The sequence below is a fragment of the Neomonachus schauinslandi genome, chromosome 8 (assembly GCF_002201575.2).
Source record: "Neomonachus schauinslandi chromosome 8, ASM220157v2, whole genome shotgun sequence".
Lineage (NCBI taxonomy): Eukaryota > Metazoa > Chordata > Mammalia > Carnivora > Phocidae > Neomonachus > Neomonachus schauinslandi.
Window position 1 is genome coordinate 44,387,405 of NC_058410.1, and position 20,101 is coordinate 44,407,505.

At 39.7% G+C, this 20,101-nt stretch overlaps 1 protein-coding gene and 1 pseudogene across 1 annotated transcript in view; both read right to left on the reverse strand.

Annotated features, from left to right (window-relative positions):
* The window catches only part of SLC35F1 (solute carrier family 35 member F1), a 385,119-nt gene that overhangs the window by 344,879 nt on the left and 20,139 nt on the right, over positions 1-20,101 (reverse strand). The window lies entirely within an intron of this gene.
* On the reverse strand, positions 6,352-6,471 carry LOC123325546 (annotated as a pseudogene).

The following is a 20,101-nucleotide window of genomic DNA, read 5'->3' on the forward strand; positions in this document are numbered from 1 at the left end:
CAATTAACTCTTATTTTTCAGAAAAACTGAATATTTTAAACTGTGTGTGCATGTATGTATATATATACAAATATATATTATATATATATATGTTATATATATATAATGAGTTACTTTACCTAAATAAGTCTCCCCACGTCGCCTCATAAATAACTCTACTTCATAAAATGGGGTAATAAATACAGCTTACCTCGCAGGATGTTATGAGGATTAAGCGATATAATGTATACAGCAAATACTAAATAAACAATGGTCAATTTGTGACTACATCTAAAAAAAAAAAAACCTCCAATGGAAAAGAAACATGGCCTCTGTTGTAGCACACCTTTCCAAATAGGACCAACCCTGTCTATACGCAACTTAAGGAGAAGAGGTAGTGTACTCGGACTGAGAGGGACAGCGTTAAGGAGAGACTGGGCAAGTGCCAGACAACATGTGGAGGGGAACAGCATTGGCCCTCATAACCCGGGGACCTTTTTTTCCAAATGCCCTGTCAAAAAGGGATTTCCCAGCTCTGCCTTCCAACCCCCAAATCTGCTCAACTTCGTCAAAGGCGGATCCAGCCACATTTTTGCAAGAATCCAGACCATTGAGGAGTAGAGTAAAAGCACTTAGATTTGACAGCATAACTGAAATGAAGAGTAAGAATGGTTTCATACAGAAATAAGAATTACATCTCAAAAACTGCTTACAAATTACTCTTTAAAACTGGAATCCTGTAAAGTTTAGTTAAATGTGCCTTGTTTGTATGCAGGCGTTCTCTCCCTAGAACAGATGCATCCATAAAGATGGCAGTAAAGTAAGTCAAAACAAATCAACAAATACTTATCATGTGCTTACATTTAGAATATATTCTCACAGTGTGTGTGTTTACGTGTGGGTATGTTGGGAGAGGTGGATCTCACAAAACAAAGTTAAGGACTCTTTTTCAGAAAATAGAATAAAAAATAATAACTAGTTTGTCAGTATATGAAATTTACTATTTTTTTCACTACATTTTGAACTTTTCAGCTATTCATAGCATTTTCCAATTGCAGCATGACTCTGAATTTCTGAGCCCCACAACAGATTTTACGCTAAGTTTGGCAATGAGGTGGGATATCTGGCCTCACAACTCTGACCTCAGAGATGATTTGTCCCTTGCCTCACCCAGATCCTTTACCTTCTTCTTCCTAATGGCCTTTGACCTGTCAATAATGTGTACAGATAGCACACAGTAAGCAAAGTAATAACAAATAGGAGAACTGGACGAAGTTCAATCATAGAAGTAAGTCTCCATAATTGTTCATGTTTTGTTTTTGAATAGCAAGCACAAATACAGAACAACAGACTATCAAATATAATTGCAGAAAATTATCTTCTGATGGTCATTTATTCTCCTTTTCAAAAATAAACAGCAATGAAAGCATCCATTTTTTGTGCATTTCTCACACCTGGAAACTAGACTTCACATCTCCATGAAGAGACTGGATCTGTGGATGGTGAAGAACCATCTCACGGAGGCCTTGTTGCCAGAGTTTACGCTTCCCTGACTGATGCTTATAAAGTTTGAAACACCATCTCCATTTCACATTTGCATGTAGCAGGACCACGTTGGGGGAGGAGGGGGAAGGAAAACAGCGAAAGGCAGACATGATGATGAAGAAGGATGTAAAGCTGAAGGGACTTCCAGGACCAGTAAAACCAATGATTTGACACAAACTGAGGTTCAAGAACATGTTCAGACCTACAAATAATAGGAAACTTTTCTTTTGTTTGGTCAGGCTACTAGTCTTCATGTTCATTGCAAGAATGGAATGAAAAGATTTCTCCTTGATGGGACATTTAAAATAGAGCCAAGTCTTTTGGCGAGGATTTAGGTAATTTCCATTATAAGATGATTTCAATGATCTCAGATCTACTACTGATGTATGCTTAAACCCATAAAGAACTTCACACAGAATTTCACACTGACATCAATGTCCACAGTCTTAACAAGTGGCATTAATTCAATCTGTTCAATTTTCCCTGACATTAAATTTCTCAGTTTTTTTTAATCCAGGAAAAGTTAGAGCAGAGAGTGTTAACAGCGCATCTGGTAACAGGTGTTTTGCCCATGCAGAGGAGATAATTGTGTCATTTGCCTAGATTCCAATTTATAAGCTAGGGCTTCACTGGAGACCTTAGCAAATTAATATGTTAGAAAACTACAACCACTTTTTTTTACTGAGGTATAACTGACATAGAACATTATATTATTTTCATTGTACAACATAGAACTACTTTTAAATTGGTTAGGAGAATGTGTTTTTGGTAACCTCCACAGATCTAGTCCCAACATGAATATCAGTCAGCTGTAATTATCTACCAAACAATCTGGTTAACAGACACATATATCAAAGTCAAATGGAATTTGAAATAAAGCATCATATATTTTAGAAATCCATCAGCAAGATCTGTAAGACTCAATCCATATGGATCAATAACAAGATCAGTGCATTTGACATAAAAGTTGTCTCAATGCACTTGACTCTTGATTACGTGAGAATTAAAAGAATTTGAGACTGGCATGATATTTTGACAAAAGATAAACTGTGGACTAACAGAAACTGATCAAAATTTTCTCATGGACTGGCTAAGAAAGAAATGAAAACTATTAGGTTTTTATTTGTTTCTAAATGAATGCATTACTGGTAAAAATAACTAACATAAAAGAAAATTTACAATAGCTAAAACCACACATGTCCTCTGGCTAATGACAATCATAACTACTAAGCCGATCTTGGAAAATCAGATTTAGTAGATGTAACCGACACAAAACTGGCAATGGCAAATCATTAAGGGAAGAACTAAATCTTCCTGGTAAAATTTCAATCATGCCAATATTAGATCAAGAAGTTTGGACATCACAAAAAGACAACTTCAATGACAGAGGCTATAATCACTGACATGTTAATATGTTCCAGAAAGCTGAACAAAATATTAAGTCATTGTCTTAAAAATTATACAAAATATAAGTGATACAGTTAAATTAATTTCAGTAAAATAAAAGTAGACTAAGAAATGGAACGGCTGTTCTGTGTAGAATGGAGGTTGCTTTTAGAGAAGACTAAAATTAATTGGTGTTATCAAAAGTTTAAATTCACAAACATGAAGTCATGAACATACTCAGCATCAAAACATTCTGTATCCAACTGGTTTTGATCTCTTGAATACACATACACAAAAAAATTGTTCTCCCTCTTCCTTTTTCTTGGATATTTACAATATTTAAGCTCATAGTATTTACATAATTCATATTACATATTCATATTCTGTAACAACAATAGAATTAGGTCCAAACCCACAATGAGAGCAAGGGCTTTGTTGTCAGTGAGACCACAGCACTCATGTAATCCTAAGTGAGTCAGGCACTTTGGCAAGGACCAACGTCTGCAAAAAGAAATGATACTTCAAAGTGTTGTTGACAGGATTAAATGATAATCATTATACAATCCATGCATATTGGCACTTAGGCCATTTTATTCCCCTCCTTGATGATAATGTTCATGATCTTGAGAAAGAGGTGTGCCTGGCACACAGTAGGTATTCAAACGTAAGGTAACTATTATGCAAATGATGATATGATGATGAAGAAGAAAAGCTGCTAAGCTAACTCCTGGGGGAGGAACAATAACTAATTTAAAAAAAATAACTACTGAGTCATGTTAATTTTATGAGTGTTTTCCAGATACGAATGGAAGATCCCATATGGAAAAAAAAAAAAAAAAGAGCTGTTTTCATTCAGAAAAAGCCTCAAATAAACAAGAAATGGGATGAAATATATATATGGCTGCTTAAAGATAGGTTCAGATCTTCAGTGGTATTTGAACAACTCACTCCATGGAATGAGTTTGTTTCTGAAGTGAAAGCTAATCTATTGCATTACTGGTGACAGAATCAATAATTTCCAAAAGCAAATAGCTATTGTATGAAAGAAAAGAATGAAAGTCACTGGCATAAAGGTAAGTAGGCATTTAAAACCAGATGAGCTGCCCTTGACCTCTCTGTGATTCTTGGTTTACTTGAAAACTCATTATTATGGTAGTTGTTATTGGTTTTGCTATTGTAATTGATTGGTTTTGACTTAAGGGTTTCATCAAGGATGTCACCCCTATTTTATAAACCTTCTTGCGTTGATCATAGAAACAGAAGAAGAATGAAACAGTTAGGTCTTTACCTTGACTATAACAATGTGGTAAGACTAATTTGCTTCTAAATGTTTTAAAATAGCAGAAAGTCTTTCCAATATGTTTTCTCATTTGAAGCATAAAAACCTAAAAATAATTGATTCTAAGTACCGATTTTCTCAAGAAGTACTGGAGCCTTTGTTTTGCTTTAGGAAACACTTTCTTTAAATACGGAATTTATAAATCAGAAAGATATGTCTAGATTCTCAAAACCAAATATAAACAGCATGGCCAGCATGTGGCTACCAGGTCTTAAAATATTGAAGGAAGGAAATTGTGACCAGGGATCAAATTTGATGCCTTGCCTTTTGGTCAGTGAGCATCATATGGGCACAAATGCAAGTTGCCATTATTGTATTTCTAAGAAGAGTTTCAGATGCTGAGACATAATCTAAAAAAAAACACAAAGGCAATAAATATAGTCTTAGTATAGATGAAATGTCCCAGATGACCCTGAGAGATAAAAGAAAACTCCATCCTCCACCAACACATCAACAGAAAGTGCCTAGTGCTTCTCCTGATGGTTAACAAAGGCTGTATTACTTTTTTTGTCTCACTGCGTATTCAGCAAATCGATTTATAAGAGATCAAAAGCAATGAGCCTAGGAAACAGCTATTTACCCTTATGTATTTCTCTCCCCCTATTGTGCTCATTTTCAAATGAAGACTGATTTCCCTGTATACTTCCTCCACGCGAATGTCTACCATCATACTTGGTTAAACTGTCATGGCTAATTACCAGAGGGGCTCTGTAATCAGCAGAGAGCAGAGGAAAGGCTGACTTAAAAGAGCACCCACTGCATGGTCCTGGCCTGGCCTGAAAACACCTGGGATGGTGCACGCTCGTTCCTCTTAGCTCATTCTCCCTTTCATGCTGGGCTGGACCATGGGCTCTGGGGTCCCTCAGCCCCCACGAAGCAACACTCATCAGTAGAAGCAACACTCATCATTGCAGAAGATCAAGGTCCAGAATGCCCACAGAATCTTTGCATACTATAATGTGCTGTTAAACATAAAAATACCTCGGGGCGCCTGGGTGGCTCAGTCGTTAAGCGTCTGCCTTTGGCTCAGGTCATGATCCCAGGGTCCTGGGATCGAGTCCCACATCGGGCTCCCTGCTCGGCGGGAAGCCTGCTTCTCCCTCTCCCACTCCCCCTGCTTGTGTTCCTGCTCTCGCTATCTCTCTGTCAAATAAATAAAAATCTTAAAAAAAAAAAAAAACATAAAAATACCTCTTGAAGAGCTCATGGGGAAAAGATATATAATTACATGTAGCACTTGGCTGGGCTGAAGCAAGACTCAGATCTGTCTAGGAAGTAGAGCTAAGTGACACTTGTTCTCAAAATACCTATTTGTATCCACTGATTTACATTAGGGCTGAGAGGCCTTGGGGGCCATGGGGTGGGACACACGTGAATCATGTCTCCACTTAGAGTCCAGGCCTACACAGGTATATCTGGCAGAACTTTGGAAGTGAAAGGAATGGATGCTAGGGTACAGAGAGGACAATGGGGACTGCCCACAGAAGAAAATCCATATTAAGGGCAAAAATTATCTAACATAGGAAGCCAAACGGTCTGAAGGTTGGCAAGAGAGGCAAGTATGAGTGCAGCACTCAGTAAGTTGGTACTTAGATCCGTTCAGACAAAGCTACTTGGTGATATGTACAAATCCCAGGCTAGAAAAGAATTTACACGTGATCTGGCAAAACCATTGCACTAAACTCAGCCACAGTTTGGACCCAAGAATCCTTGTTCTGGGACCTTGCAGGGGAGGAAACATCTTCCCTCCCACTCCTCAAGAGTTGGCCAAGCTATTGGAGCAAGTTGAAGCTTGTCAGAAGCCTAAATGACTCAGCAGGAATCTGCTCCTCCAGCTGGGCGAATGCCAGTCAGGGGAGCAGGGCAGGAGGAGGGGGGCAGGCTGCTCCATGCAGAATGGACAAGGAGTCCGGCAGGGGAGTCCTGACTGATGGTGAGGCATGTGAGACAACTCTCCAGGGTTTACTGGAAGAGCCTGGAACTTCTGTTGGAACATGCTGAGATTTAGAACAGTGGGGTTTAGTTATTAATGTAAACATGATGTAATGTAGTAGTAGTCACCAAAATCATGAGAGTTGACATTTTTTTCTGGTCCTGTGAAACAAACTTATCCAATTTAATTTCAGTGAGATTTATTTCTGTGAAATGTTTCTCAGATGACTTAGCAATAATCACGCCTCGGATAAACCTCATTGGCTATGATACTGCCATTGGGCAAAGCTTCTCAGATGACCTGGACTAACAGATTAGCAGCTAGTATCCGGCAGAGATATAAACCTTTGAATTTTAACAAATCATCTCCTCCCTAATTCCACCAAAAAAAGGGTGGGGAGGGTAAAGAGTTAAGGGACTCATGGAACACAGGTTTTTTTTAGGCCTACTGCCCAAGGCCTGATTTCTATGGGCTTGTATTTCATTTTTATGTCTCTTTATGTGATAGATAATTGGATTAGTCTCTAAGAATGGTTCAGTGACCCACAGAGAGGAAATTATGTCTCCAAAGCATGTGTGTGAGATCTAACTCTTCTCTTCCAATCAGGTCCATCAAAAACAGGAGAAGGAGGAGAGAAGAGGCTATAGCATGAGGCCCTGTTCAGGCCATGTTCTCAGGGAACGTTCCTATATTTGAGTTCACTCTGAGTTTAAGCAACTCAAAATGGAAAAGTTGGAAATTGAGACCTTCTCGCCTTTACCCAATATACTCACCATCTCTATAGATGAAAGCTGCAGGACTTTTCCCACTTAAAATTAGGTAACTCCCCTAAGTTTTTGCAATACGGATCTTAGAAGAATTTCTGAGCTGTTCTGAGCTAGAGGCTTGCTAAGTACAGTATTTCTTGATTTATTTTATGTTTATTCAAATGAAAAACCCTGGGGAGAGCAGAGTTATTTTCCTTAAATAAATGGTTGATTGTTATGCCTTAAATTGGAAAGGGGGGCACCTAGGTGGCTCAGGTGGTTAAGCGTCTGCCTTCAGCTCAGGTCATGATCCCAGGTTCCTGGGATCAAGCCCGCATCGGGTTCCCTGCTCAGCGGGGAGTCTGCTTCTCCCTCTCCTTCTGCCGCTCCTCCTGCTCACGTTCTCTCTCTCTGTCTCTCTCTCTGTCAAATAAATAAATAAATCTTTTTTAAAAATTGGAAAAGAATTTTTTAATGGTCACTAATGACACTAAATTGACCATTAATTTGTTTTTAGAAAGATGCACTTTTTTTTAATAAAAATTTTATTTATTTATTTGACAGAGAGAGACACAGTGAGAGAGGGAACACAAGCAGGGGGCATGGGAGAGGGAGAAGCAGGCTCTCCGCCAAGCAGGGAGCCCGATGCAGGGCTCAATCCCAGGACCCTGGGATCATGACCCGAGCCGAAGGCAGACTCCTAACGACTGAGCCACCCAAGCACCCTGGAAGATGCACTTTTAAACAGTTATTTATTCTAACATGAAGAAGAATCCAATAACAGAAGGCTGTAGCATATGTCTAAATGTTTACTACACAGTTTCTCCAATGTAGATCTCATTTCTCATAATGCATATTACATATCTTCCTGATTTTTATGTGCATGAGCACATGAACTATGAGCTAATAATTCCGCATTGCGGAACAAGTGCAAATCTCCCATAAGATAAGTGATGCATTGGTGAACTTACAGCCAGAAAGCTAACAGGGTCAGATCCAGCTCCACTACATATTTGGGACCCACTGGAAAATTCAGGTCAGTGAACCTGTTTCCTCATCCTCAAAAATGAAAATGACAACCACTACCTTATAAGACCTCTGTGAAAATTAAATGAGATAATGAACCATAAAGTACTTGACATTACTGTTATGATACAGATATATTAGAGTACAGAAGGTGCTCATATAAAAATGTAATTAGTAAAGTATCTTCCAATAATCATGAAAATAAAAATAATCCATGCAATAATAAATATAACTGTAACAATTATAAATTAGAATCTACTGATATGTTCTTATAGATCCGCACATAAGCCACCAATAAAGAATTCTATACAATCGTGCCTTGAAATCCAGAACTGAAACATTTTCATCTGGAACATTTGAAAAACATGAATTTTCTTTTAAAAATAACTGTTATTTTTTTTCTAATTAAAGTAGTATGGATTTAGATCAAAATGACAGACTAAGGCTTCATGCCGATCTACTCCCACCTCAATTTCCTATATATACCAGAAAATCTGTTTTTAAAAAGAAAAGATTCACAACAGTGCTGGAAAATAAGAATGAGTAGAATTGATGGACAGAAACTTTGAGGACTTCCAAAAATGAAAGACTGACAGAATCCTACTGATAGGAAAAAACCACAACCCAGACGACACGGAGGAGAAATCTGCTGCAAAGGTGAGAGCAACTCTGGGACACTCAAACCTCAGAGATGACAGACCAGGTAGCAGGAAAGAATCCTGAAGAAAGAGCCTCAGTAATTGGCTGGTAAAGGGTTCAGCATGTCCCACACTCCCCCCTTTCATGACTCCCCCCTCCCTGCCAACCACAGTAGCAGCAGTACCCATCCCTGGGCATGAGAGGAGAGCAGATTGGAGAGGGACTTGGATTGCCACCGCCCAAAAAGAACACAGAGTCCCCACATCCGATGAGCATTTGAACACCACGCATGGCAGCATACCCCAGCTCTCTCTCTCCAACAAAGGAGGCAGATTCTGGTAAACAGAAACATTATTTCCAGGTAAGTAAGCAAGGACTCTCAAATATAAAAATGAACACGAACAAGAATTACCAAATACTTTAGGAAAACCAACCCTATGAGAGAAGGCACCAAATTGAATAAAGAAAACCAGAAACATCTAAAGAAACAACTCAATAGAACAAAGAAAAGGTAACTTTGAAAAAAGTATAGTTGATCCTCACATTTGTGGATCCCGTATCTGTGAATGTGCCTATTTGATAAAATTTATTTGTAATTCCCAAATCAACACTGGTGGCACTTTCAAGGTCTATGACAGACATATGTAGAGTGATGAAATTTTTGAGTCACCTGATGTGCACATTCCAGGTAGATGAAAACAAGGCAAACTATGCCTTCTTGTTTCAGCTCTCATACTGTACGCAAGTGTCTTTTTTGTGGTGTGCTGAGTGCCGTGTTTTTCACATTTTTGTGCTTTTTGTTGGTGATTTCTCTGTTTAAGATGGCCCCCAAGTGCAGCACTGAAGTTCTGTCTGGTGTTTCTAACCACCAGAAGGCTGTGACGTGCTTAATAGAGAAAATACCTGTGTTCAATAACTTCATTAAGACATGAATTATAGTAGGGGCGCCTGGGTGGCTCAGTCTTTAAGCGTCTGCCTTCAGCTCAGGTCATGATCCCAGAATCCTGGGATTGAGCCCCGCATCGGGCTCCCCACTCTGCGGGAAGCCTGCTTCTCCCTCTCCCACTCCCCCAGCTTGTGTTCCCTCCCTCACTGTGTCTCTGTCAAATAAATAAATAAAATCTTTAAAAAAAAAAAAGACGAATTATAGCACTATTGGCTGTAAGTTCAATGTTTATGAGTCAATAATACATATTAAATAAGGTGTCTTCAACAAAAACATACAAAAAAGAAAGTTATTTATTGATCAGTTGATGAAAATATGACCAGAAACTCACAGGCACCTAATCCTGTATTTCCCCTAGGAACAATGGTTCAATATTCACTAATTCAGTATTAGCTAATTTACTAATTCATGGTGCTTTATAGAGCATAACTACTGTGAATAATGAAAACAGACTGTATAGCAGATGTCCTCATGTGAATAAGATAGGCTATTGCATTCAAGAATAATATTAGACCGTATAAGAAATAATCTGAGATTCTTCGGGGAAAATGTATGATTATAGAAATTAAAAATCAGTAAGTATTTTGAAGAGCAAAATGGACACTAGCTTTAGAATAAATTAGCAAGTTAGATCAAGTCAAAAATGCTCCTACAGACACTGCAAAGTGACCAAAAAAAAGGCAAAGTTAGTGAGAGAAGTTTAGGATTAGAGAGATGTATAAAAGTTCCAACATCTACCTCATAGGAGTTTCAAGACCAAAGAAGACAGAGTACAGAAAACATTTCTCAAAGAAAGACATGTATTCAAATTGCCACAGCCTAGTACAAGCTCAGCAGAATGAATTTTAGAGTCCACATGTGGACACAATGTGGTAAAATTTCAATACCAAAAATAGAGAGGTTCCTAAAAGCTTCCAGAGAGAAAATCAGGTTTCCTGCAAAGGAACAAGGCTCATTTTAACTTCAGAATTCTCTAGGGCAACACTAGATGCTAAAAGAAAATGGAAAATAACTTCAAAGTTCTGGCAGAAAATAAATTTGAGCATAAAACCAGGACTCAGCCAAACTAGCCTTCAAGGGGAAAAAAGGACATTTTTTTTTTTTAAATGCAAGGACTTTGAAAGTTTGCCACTCATATATCCACTCCAAAAGAATTATAAATTCTTTTGGAGTGGATATATGACAAAAAAATAAGGAAAAAAAAATAAATAGCAAAAAAATGACAAAAAAATAAATACATGAGGAAGACATGGGACACAACTTGATCATTATTAAGTAATGTTTTCCAAATACTTAGACATACATCGAAGTTTTACAGATTTCTTTGATCACCACTTATATTTTTTTAAGTGGTGACTGCAAAATTATTACAGGCCCAATGAGGAGGAAGGGGCAGATAAACTCTGAGAAACAGAATAAGACCAAAGAAAAAACAAAAGTCCTGCAGTGGAATATTTTATGGAATCTACTGGCTGGTGTTACCCCAGGGAAATAAATATTGCCCTCCTTTGGGAAAAGAGTGCTTTGAAATCCCAGGACTTAACAGTTCAAGAAGGAGGCTGAAAAAAAAAAAAGGAAAAGAGATTTGAAGAGGGAAACCGTATTATCCCTTTGGGCTAAAAATCATAATCTTAAATAAGTGGTTTTGCCAAAGTCAAAGCAGCAATTAGGAATGCCACTTGGAATTCGTGACTGCCAATTTTGTGTTCAACTCACCTCACCTCTCTCAACTTCAATGTAGCTAACACGGAAACAGTTATGATCCTGTTCTGACCTGAATTAGACAGTGATGAGGACTAGCACAAAACAGGTCAAGTTGAGAAAAGAAACACAGAGCAAAGTCATTCACCAGATGAGAAACATGTTAAAAATTAAATTCCTGCACTCTAGGGAGCCTTGTTTCCCCAGTGTTGTGACTAGGTCACAGAAACCACTCTTTTCATTTGATATTAGTCAAAAAGTTCTGCTACCTATTGTGCATGTACCTAATCTATTACCCTGTTTTAAGATGAGTTGAAGAAACACATGGTTTTCTAAGCAGCAGAGTCTCCCAGCCTCCCAGACCTAGCAGTGTTCCAGGCAGCTGCAGGCAGCCTGCCCTTGCAGTAGGCTTCACACCAAGTCCTCCCAGAATGCTCAGGCTCTCATGAGATTCTTCAGGGCTTCCACCAACAAGGATGTGCTTTCACCAAATAATGAAGAATTCATACAGCTGAGCTACTCGGTCATTTCTTCTAACAGTTAAGTGTGATGTTGTTCCTGGTAAAATTTCATATAGGACAAAAAGAGGAATTCTGCTGCCTAAAACACCTGAAAAGTATTAGCTAGAAAAAGAGCAAGGGTTTTGTAATAAGACAGACCTTGGTTTGAATCTCAGCTATGGTATTGTCCACGTCAGCTTGAACAACTTACGTAACTTCTCTGAACCCGTTTCCTTGTTTGGTAACAGATGATCTGCGCAAGGCTGGTGTACAGACTAAAGGAGATCCACAGTACCCAGCACTTCGTAGATGCTCATAAATTGTTGGTTCCTGTAACTCAATCACAGTATGTCCACTAGTGACATGGTTAGTAGAAAATTTTGAGAAGTAAGGGGGAGGTCACAATGGCCTGGCTAACTGCAGTGATGTATATTGAAACTATTTGGACTTTATTAAGCTGAGAGAATAAATCCTTCCTATAAGAGATAAGTATTCACACAGATGACATAAAATCTAATTCTGTTGACTCTGATTGGAAACACTACAATTACTATAACTGATCTTGAATTTCCTTCCCTTTCTATGTCTCCAATTGTGGTACTCCATCTTACCATATCTCACGGCTAGAAGTCCCAGCATTGACTAAAATATTGAAAAAATTAGAACTCTCTTCTTATATTCAGACTTGTTTAATGCAAGGGGTACTAAAAGGAGGTAAAAAGTAAGCTATAATATTTGCCAGAAAGTAAAATCCATTCAGTGGGATAGAGTGGTAGATTTGCTTGGTGTAGAATTTGTGTACAAATTATTTGAGAATGGCTAAATGAGTTTTGTGCCAAGAGGCTCTATAGGGCTACACTGTGACACTGAACTCTATCTTATTGTTGAGTCAATCATGAAAAAATTGCCTATCTTGAAATTTATTTTATACAGCAAAATCAGAAAAGAATTGTCTTCATTTAAATGAAACCATTAAATATAATGCTTTATTTTACTCTTGTGTTTGATATTTCTATCCTAACCAAATATTGTCCCAAAATAATAAATTATAACTTTCATAACTAGGAAACGAATTCTACCAAAGGCAACTTTGCACTTATTGAGACTAAAATTCACTTTATAAATCATTTTTTTTTTAAGTAGGTTCCACTCCCATCATGGGGCTCAAACTCAAAACCCTGAGATCAAGAGTCACATGCTCTACCGACCGAGCCAGCCAGGCGCTCCTATAAATGACTTTTAAAAATACCTTCCATAAAATGAGGTGAACCTGCATATGAAATATTGAGGCTTCTCTTTGTGACTATTAATCTATTTTTAAAATGTATCTTTAATAAATGTCAGATATTCCTTAATCAAAATTTCTCTTCCCAATATTGTCACAGAATATCTTACTTAATTCCTTGAATCATCTTAGCCAAAAATACCTCCACCATATTCACTTGTTTCCATCGGCCTTCCTACAAGAAATCCTTTCAGTCAGGAATAGCTCTATCCACCAGCCGCACCAAACTGCACCACACTTCTGAAGGACAGACTGTCTTTAAGAGGACTGCAAGCTACGGTTTTTGACCTACGAGGAGCAGGTGAAAAGGCAAACCCTATCCTGTGTGCAACTGGCACTGCTCACCATAGTTTAAATTTTGGAAATCACCCTCTAGCTGCTCACTCTCTTTGGAGCCCTCTTCTTGTAGTTCATGAATGTTCCTCCACAACGCCTTGCTCTGTCTCAGAAGACCCCTGCTCAACAGTCAACCTTTAAAATAATTTCCACTTTTGTTATTCAGACTGAACAGAAGTCAGTGGCAAATTCCACTTCGATGTGAAAGAAGACCTAGGTCAAGACAAGCAGAAGAACATGAGCCAAAGGAGTGAACACTGAGCTCTGAGTTCTCACGAGGTCCTAGAAAGTGCACAGGCGATTCAGAATCTGAATGCAGAATATTCATAAAGTCATGGACCCCGCCATGCCCAAGAGTATTTTGCAATTTGTTATCACAAGAGCCCTCTCTGTCAGCTAGAGTGACTGCTTCCCTGCTCTGCAAGCTTCTGGCACTTGCCAATGGGAAGGGACAGGGCTGGGCCATCAGAGCACAAAAGCAGCTTTCTCTAGCCCTCTTTCCATGAAAGAAAAAAGAGGAAAACATCCTCTTTTTCTTTCTTTCTTTTTTTTTTCCCCAAAATTCGTCATAAACTGAGGTGCCCAGGGGGCTGTTCTAACTAGTGTTCTGGGTAATTTACATGGATTTATACTCTCCACTATTCTTTTTGGGAGGTGATTAATCACCATGGCAACCACTTTATCACAAAACATCTATGCTTACTTAGAAATATTGTGAGTGTGATATACCTTCTTTTTTAAAAAAATACATGCTTCCAAGAAGATGGGAGGCCCTGAAGTATGATGTTTTAAAGATAATTTGCTACTCTAAACAATACAATTTGCAGTGTTTCATAGGGCTTGCTTTTGTTGGAAGGGAGAAAAACAGAAGGAATAGGAGTCTAAATACTGACTATATTATGCATGGAGAAATGACTTCAGCTGCAAATATACAAGGTTTGTAAGTCCTAACAGTGTCTCATGTCCAAGGGGCATTAGGAAGAGTGGAAACTGGAAGAGAAGGATTGACTATCATCATGAGTACTGTAGTCCCATCTGTGACTATCTCAGTAATGCATCATATTCATTTCACAAGGATCAGGAGAAGTCTGTGCAATTCTTAGTTATGAAGCACCAAAGGCAGAAATCAAACGAGTTCTAAACTTGTCCTTAGAGCTTTAGCGAAATCAACATACGAAATAGGGTTTGCTCCCACTGGCTTTCTGAGCAGCACCTTCTGAGAAGCCTGGTGGGGAGGCTACGGACAGTAAGGGCAGGGGATGGACCATGGGCACACTGCTGGCTTGCCCAGCCCAGGAATCCGGATCCCACACATTCACAAGAGCCTCCCCACGTTCTCATTTTCCAACTGCCTCCTGTGGGAAACGTGGACCAAACATCAAGTTACTCCAATTTCTGCAAGTCCCAATGATGTTCATTTCCCAAAAACTTCATATACTCCTTGAAAAGATGCAGTTCACACCACACATACCACAAAGTGAATTTTTAGAAATGAAGGATTTGAATGTCTTGGTCTTTCGAGAAGAAAATCCTCAATCTGTCTGAGATTTGACTCATTTAGCATTTTTCATCTTGGATTTGGGTACAGAAAGTTAATTTATCTGGGCAGAGACCACAAGAGGCTTTAAAAGGTGTTCTTTTTTGACAAATTTGTCAGTAGTGTGGTGGTTAGGATAACAGACTCTAAAGCCAACTGAATTCAAATCTTTGGCTACTTGCTCTGTTCTCTTAAACTTCTTATGCCTAGGTTTCCTTTCCCGTGAAACAGCAATAACAATAGTTAAAAAAAACTGAAACTGTTTTAGGCAACAATAGTAAAAGCAACAAGGGTATTTGCCCACCTCCATCTGGAGGCACCACTTTATCCATAGTTTCTGAGAAACCAATGGCAACAGTTAAGCAGATAACTGCCCCCGTAGTTCTCTGTCTATACTGTATGTAGCAAGGCAAGAGACCTCTACAGGCGGTTCTCATCCTCCCCACTGTGGAAACCCAGAGAGGATTCCAGAGAAGCCTGGGCACACGCCACCCGACCTTCCCTCACTCTCATGATTCAGTGCATCTCCCTGCAAGGTGAAAAACCCCTCGGGATGACTTGGACACATTTGGGATGGAAAGATTATCAAATGATGTGCCAAGCACTGACTGAACCATACAAGAGTAAATACGATAGAGTTTAAGCCACTAGACGACCACTAACTTAGAAATGGGCCACATTCACTGTGAAAATAGATCTGGCAACTTGAGAAGTGTCTTGGGGCCTCACCAAAGGAACCAGGTGCAGCTTTATCATGCTAAAGTCCTGAGACTGGGACCCTTCGAGAACAAACCACCTGTACGCTAATCTCGTTTGTGTGTGTGTTTGTTTTTGTTACAGCTTTATCGGGACAGACACTAGTATTATTTTTAATAAAAGAGCAAGGGAAAGCTATGTTTTGAAAGATACGTCTTTCTTTTGCAACGCAAGCAAGAGTAGACTTAAATTCGGATATGTGACAGAGGCACAACAGAGCATAACAAATCAAACGCTTGCCAGGTTCAAACAGGGCCCGGTGACCTTCTAGCATCAAAAACAACCAACTAACAACTGTAGTTGTGTTAGCTAATGCTTACTGAGTACTAACCATGGACCAAGTACTTACGATAGATCTCATAAGACCTCTGTGTGGTCAATACTATCATAATCTCTGTTTGATAGATGAGGTATGGAGGTTTACAGAAAGCCAGGGTAAAGGATTCAAACCCAAGCAGTCTGACCCAGACCAGTGCCCCTAACTCTTGTTCTGCGCTGTGCCCCTTTAAAAATTTACCCTGAAGAACTCTGAGTGCAGCACGCAATGGATTATTTTACTCCATAATAATTCAGATTCATTCACTTGCTCAGAAGCACTTACTGTGTACCCACTGTGACAGAAATCTGTGCCAGGAACTACAGAGTTACTAAAAGAAGTAAGATTGGGCCCTGCCCCTAATTGCTCACAATCGAAGAAAGATCAGATTGGAATACAAACAACTATATTTCAAGGTAGTCTGTGATCTGCAGTTAGAAAGGATGAAGGGATATGAGCATGAGGTTGCACACTACCTTCCCCAAAGACAGCCTTTGATGTGCAGGTACTTACTGGGAAGCTAATTTAGCATTAAAGCCTAGAAAAGAAGTTTGCTTAGGTCCTGTGCTTTGAGTCAGAGGAAAAAAATTAAATTTCTGTATTTAAATTCTATATAGTTTAGGGCTGACTTTCCCTTCAAACAAGCCAAAGCACTAAAAACAGTGTTCCCACAACAATGGCTTCAAGGAACTTCTATCACTGGGGAACGTGAAACTGTCACACACAGTCCTGTCCTAGGAGGTATCCACTGGGGAGTTTCCTTTCCAAGGAGGTGTTCGTGGGGAGCTGTCAGTGGCGGGAGGCCGGAGGGTGGCAATGCCCTCCCTCATTCTACCGGTTCTAGTGTGTTTTCCATCATGATGTCTTCCAACCCAGAGTCAAGCCAGGCAGTACAGACCACAGAGCTGCAGGTTTGGGACCTAAGAATTAAACCAGGAATAAGTATATAACCCAAGCCAGGCCAAAGTCATTTCCTGGAATTGCTATAAGGCTGTAGAAAAGCAAAGCCCCTTTCTACTCTGCTTGCTGAGTCAGAAGACGTAAATCCTGCCTTCCTCATGGAGAAAGCCTGTCTACAGAATAAAGCTAAAAGCAATAAGTAGACTCAAGTAGTGGAGCAAAAGGCAGTCCTGAGGACATCCTTTTAGCCCCTGGATCCAGCTGTGCCTGAGGCTAGTCACCTCAGACTTCTCAAAAACATGAGACAATAAATTGCAGCCCAGCTTGAGTTGGGTTTCTGTCTCTGGGAGGAAACAGAGTAGTATCAACTGATATCTGCTGTACGAAGTGCCACATAATAGCCTGGGTTTCGGGACCAAGTTCTAGCAACGTCACTCAGGGTCTGTGTGACTTTGGGCAACTGAGCAACCTTTCTGACTCAATAGCTTCATCTTTAAAATGCAGATGAAGGTTTCAGAGGATTAAACAGGATAATATACGTAAGGCACTTGGCACAGTGACTGATATGTGGTGATGCCAGGACATCCGAGGGCTGCAAACATCACCATCACCATCACCATCACTGTGACAGTTCATTTTATGTGTCAGCTCAGCTAGGTTACTGCGCCCAGGTATTTAGCCAAGCACTAGTCCAGAGGCTGCTATCAGTGTATTTATAGATGTGACTGACATTTACAATCAGCTGACTTTAAGTAAAGCTGATTACCTCGAATAATGAGGGTGGGTCTCATCCAATCAACTGAAGGCTTTCAGAGCAAAAACTGAGGTTTCTTGGAAAAGTAATTTTGCCTCAAGACTGTAACAGAAATCTGAATTTCCAGCCTGTTGTACTGCCCTAGAGATTTTGGACTTGCCTGCCCCCACAACTGCATGAACTGATTCTTTAAAATAAATTCTCACTCCCTCTCTCTCTGTTTCTCTTTCTCTCTCTTTCTTATTCTCTCTCTCTCTATATATATGCACACATACCTACACATATATACATATTTATTTATACATAAAAATATATAAATACATATGCATATACATACCTAACATATATACACATAAGGTATATACACATATTTATTTGTATTTATAACAGATAGAAATGTATTTAATATATAACGTATTAAAATACTTATTATATATATGTGTATATATACACACATACACACATACACACATACACACACACACACACACACACACATCTCCTGACTTGTATAATCATCATGACTTGACTTGTCTAGCTGTTCCCCAGCCCCTCTGTAGTACTGGTCAGAAGTGATCCAGAATGGCAGGCGATGTACAGCTCACTGAAGTAAGGCCCTAGTGTATTCAATTGAGAATTGAACTTCCACAACTGTTCTCCAAGAAGCAAGAAATTTCCAGGCTGTCTTCATCCAAGACCTAAGTATGGTATCTCACAGAGGAACATATGAACAAAGAGCAAACTACTATTTGTGGCTTACACTTTATCAATCCCTGGCATGAATCTAAGGTGTGGTTAGAAACTTATCATAGGAAATAACTGTTCTGGAGGCCCAGTTCTCATCTCAGAACCGTGTAGAGTATTAAGTCGTCATGTTTTCGCCAACTGATTTGGAGGGGATTTGTTTGTTTTTAAGCAAGGCACAAAGAAAACTGATTGGCCCTTTCCTGACTAATAAGTATTGACATCGTAAATTATAATCCAAGGCTCTGCGTACAGTAATGGATTCAGACTAAGGAAGCTGAAAGGCACGCATGAGCTCCGGTGATGCAGAGAAATCTCCTCCACGTTCAGCAGGGAGCAGTGTCCACCTGCCGAATCCTTCTTCCACCCACACTCTGTGGATGGCTTTGCCATCTTCTCTCTTCTTTAATGCCCACTTACGATGGGGCCATGTAAGGCACTTCACGTATCTTTCGCTTGATTATTCTTTCCCACAATCCCCTTTTCTACTCAGCGAACACCCATAAAGCAGCATGTTTCGGCAATGAAAGGGATGAAAGTTACATATTTGGGATGAAATGGAAGCAGAAGGAAACTCCGCCAAAGGCCTCTTAAAAGCTGTCACACCTGCTGACTAAACACAGCCGCCTCCGTAGCCCAAGGGAAGAATCCATTCTTCTCTTTCAAACTCTGACTTGAGAAATCTCTCTCCAGCAATCAGTTCATCAGCCATTGATTGGCCTCTCTCATTAGCTTCTCTATTAATTGCAAGGGCAATACAAGGCTGCTTTGTAGGTGGCCAAGGAAGGGAACCCACCCCCGGCATGTGCTTATGCCTCAGGCAGAAATTCTGACCCCAGAACTCAAAGCTCGGCAGAAGAAGCGCGTCAGTCTCTTCACAGTCATTCACTCAACAAATATCGGTTGAATACGTATCTACTACATGACAGCTGCTCTCCAGAATTTAAAAAAACAAACAAACAAAAGCCCCTACTGTAAAACAAATACACCTGTCTCCTGCTTTCATCTGGAGCCTCGAGGCGTGTCCCTGAAGAATGCTGTCACTGCGGAGAAGCCACAGGTTTTGGGAAGCCCTTGCTCCCAGCATCTCTCAGGTCCAGGCCTCCTTCTCCCCCTGCCCTGTGAGTTCAACATCGCTTCTCTCCTTTTTTTCTTACCCCAAACTCAGCATGCCTTGCACTATCATTTTTTGGTCTTGATTTCTATTTCTTTGCCTTCCAGGAGCAAGTATGATTGGAAATTTGCTGCCTATACAATAAATACAAGTCCTGCTCCCCAGGAAAATAAGATGCTGGTGTGACTCTCAACTCCCAGACTACAAAGGAACTCAGACAGAAAACTCTTCTTCTGCCTTCTTTCTTGTGCCCCTTCCTTGCACATTTATTAGGCTAAGTATTAATAATAATATGGCTAATATGTTTCAGGCATGGCGCCAAGAGCTATAAATATATTATCTTACTTAACTCTCCCCAATGACCCTATGAGGTAGGTGCTCTTGTGTAATTTCACAGATGAGGAAACCAAAACTCAAGAGAGTTGAGGTATCTTGCCTGAGGTCATGCCATTGTTAACACCAAATGAAATCAAAGGCTGACCACCATAAACCCAATTCACCTTTCTCCTAAGTAGCAACTACAATCAAGACCCATGGCTTCAGAAAAGACAGATTAGGGGAGCGTCATAACTCGCCATTTCTCCTCTGGAACTGTCCTCTGGCTGGGCTCCTTGCAACA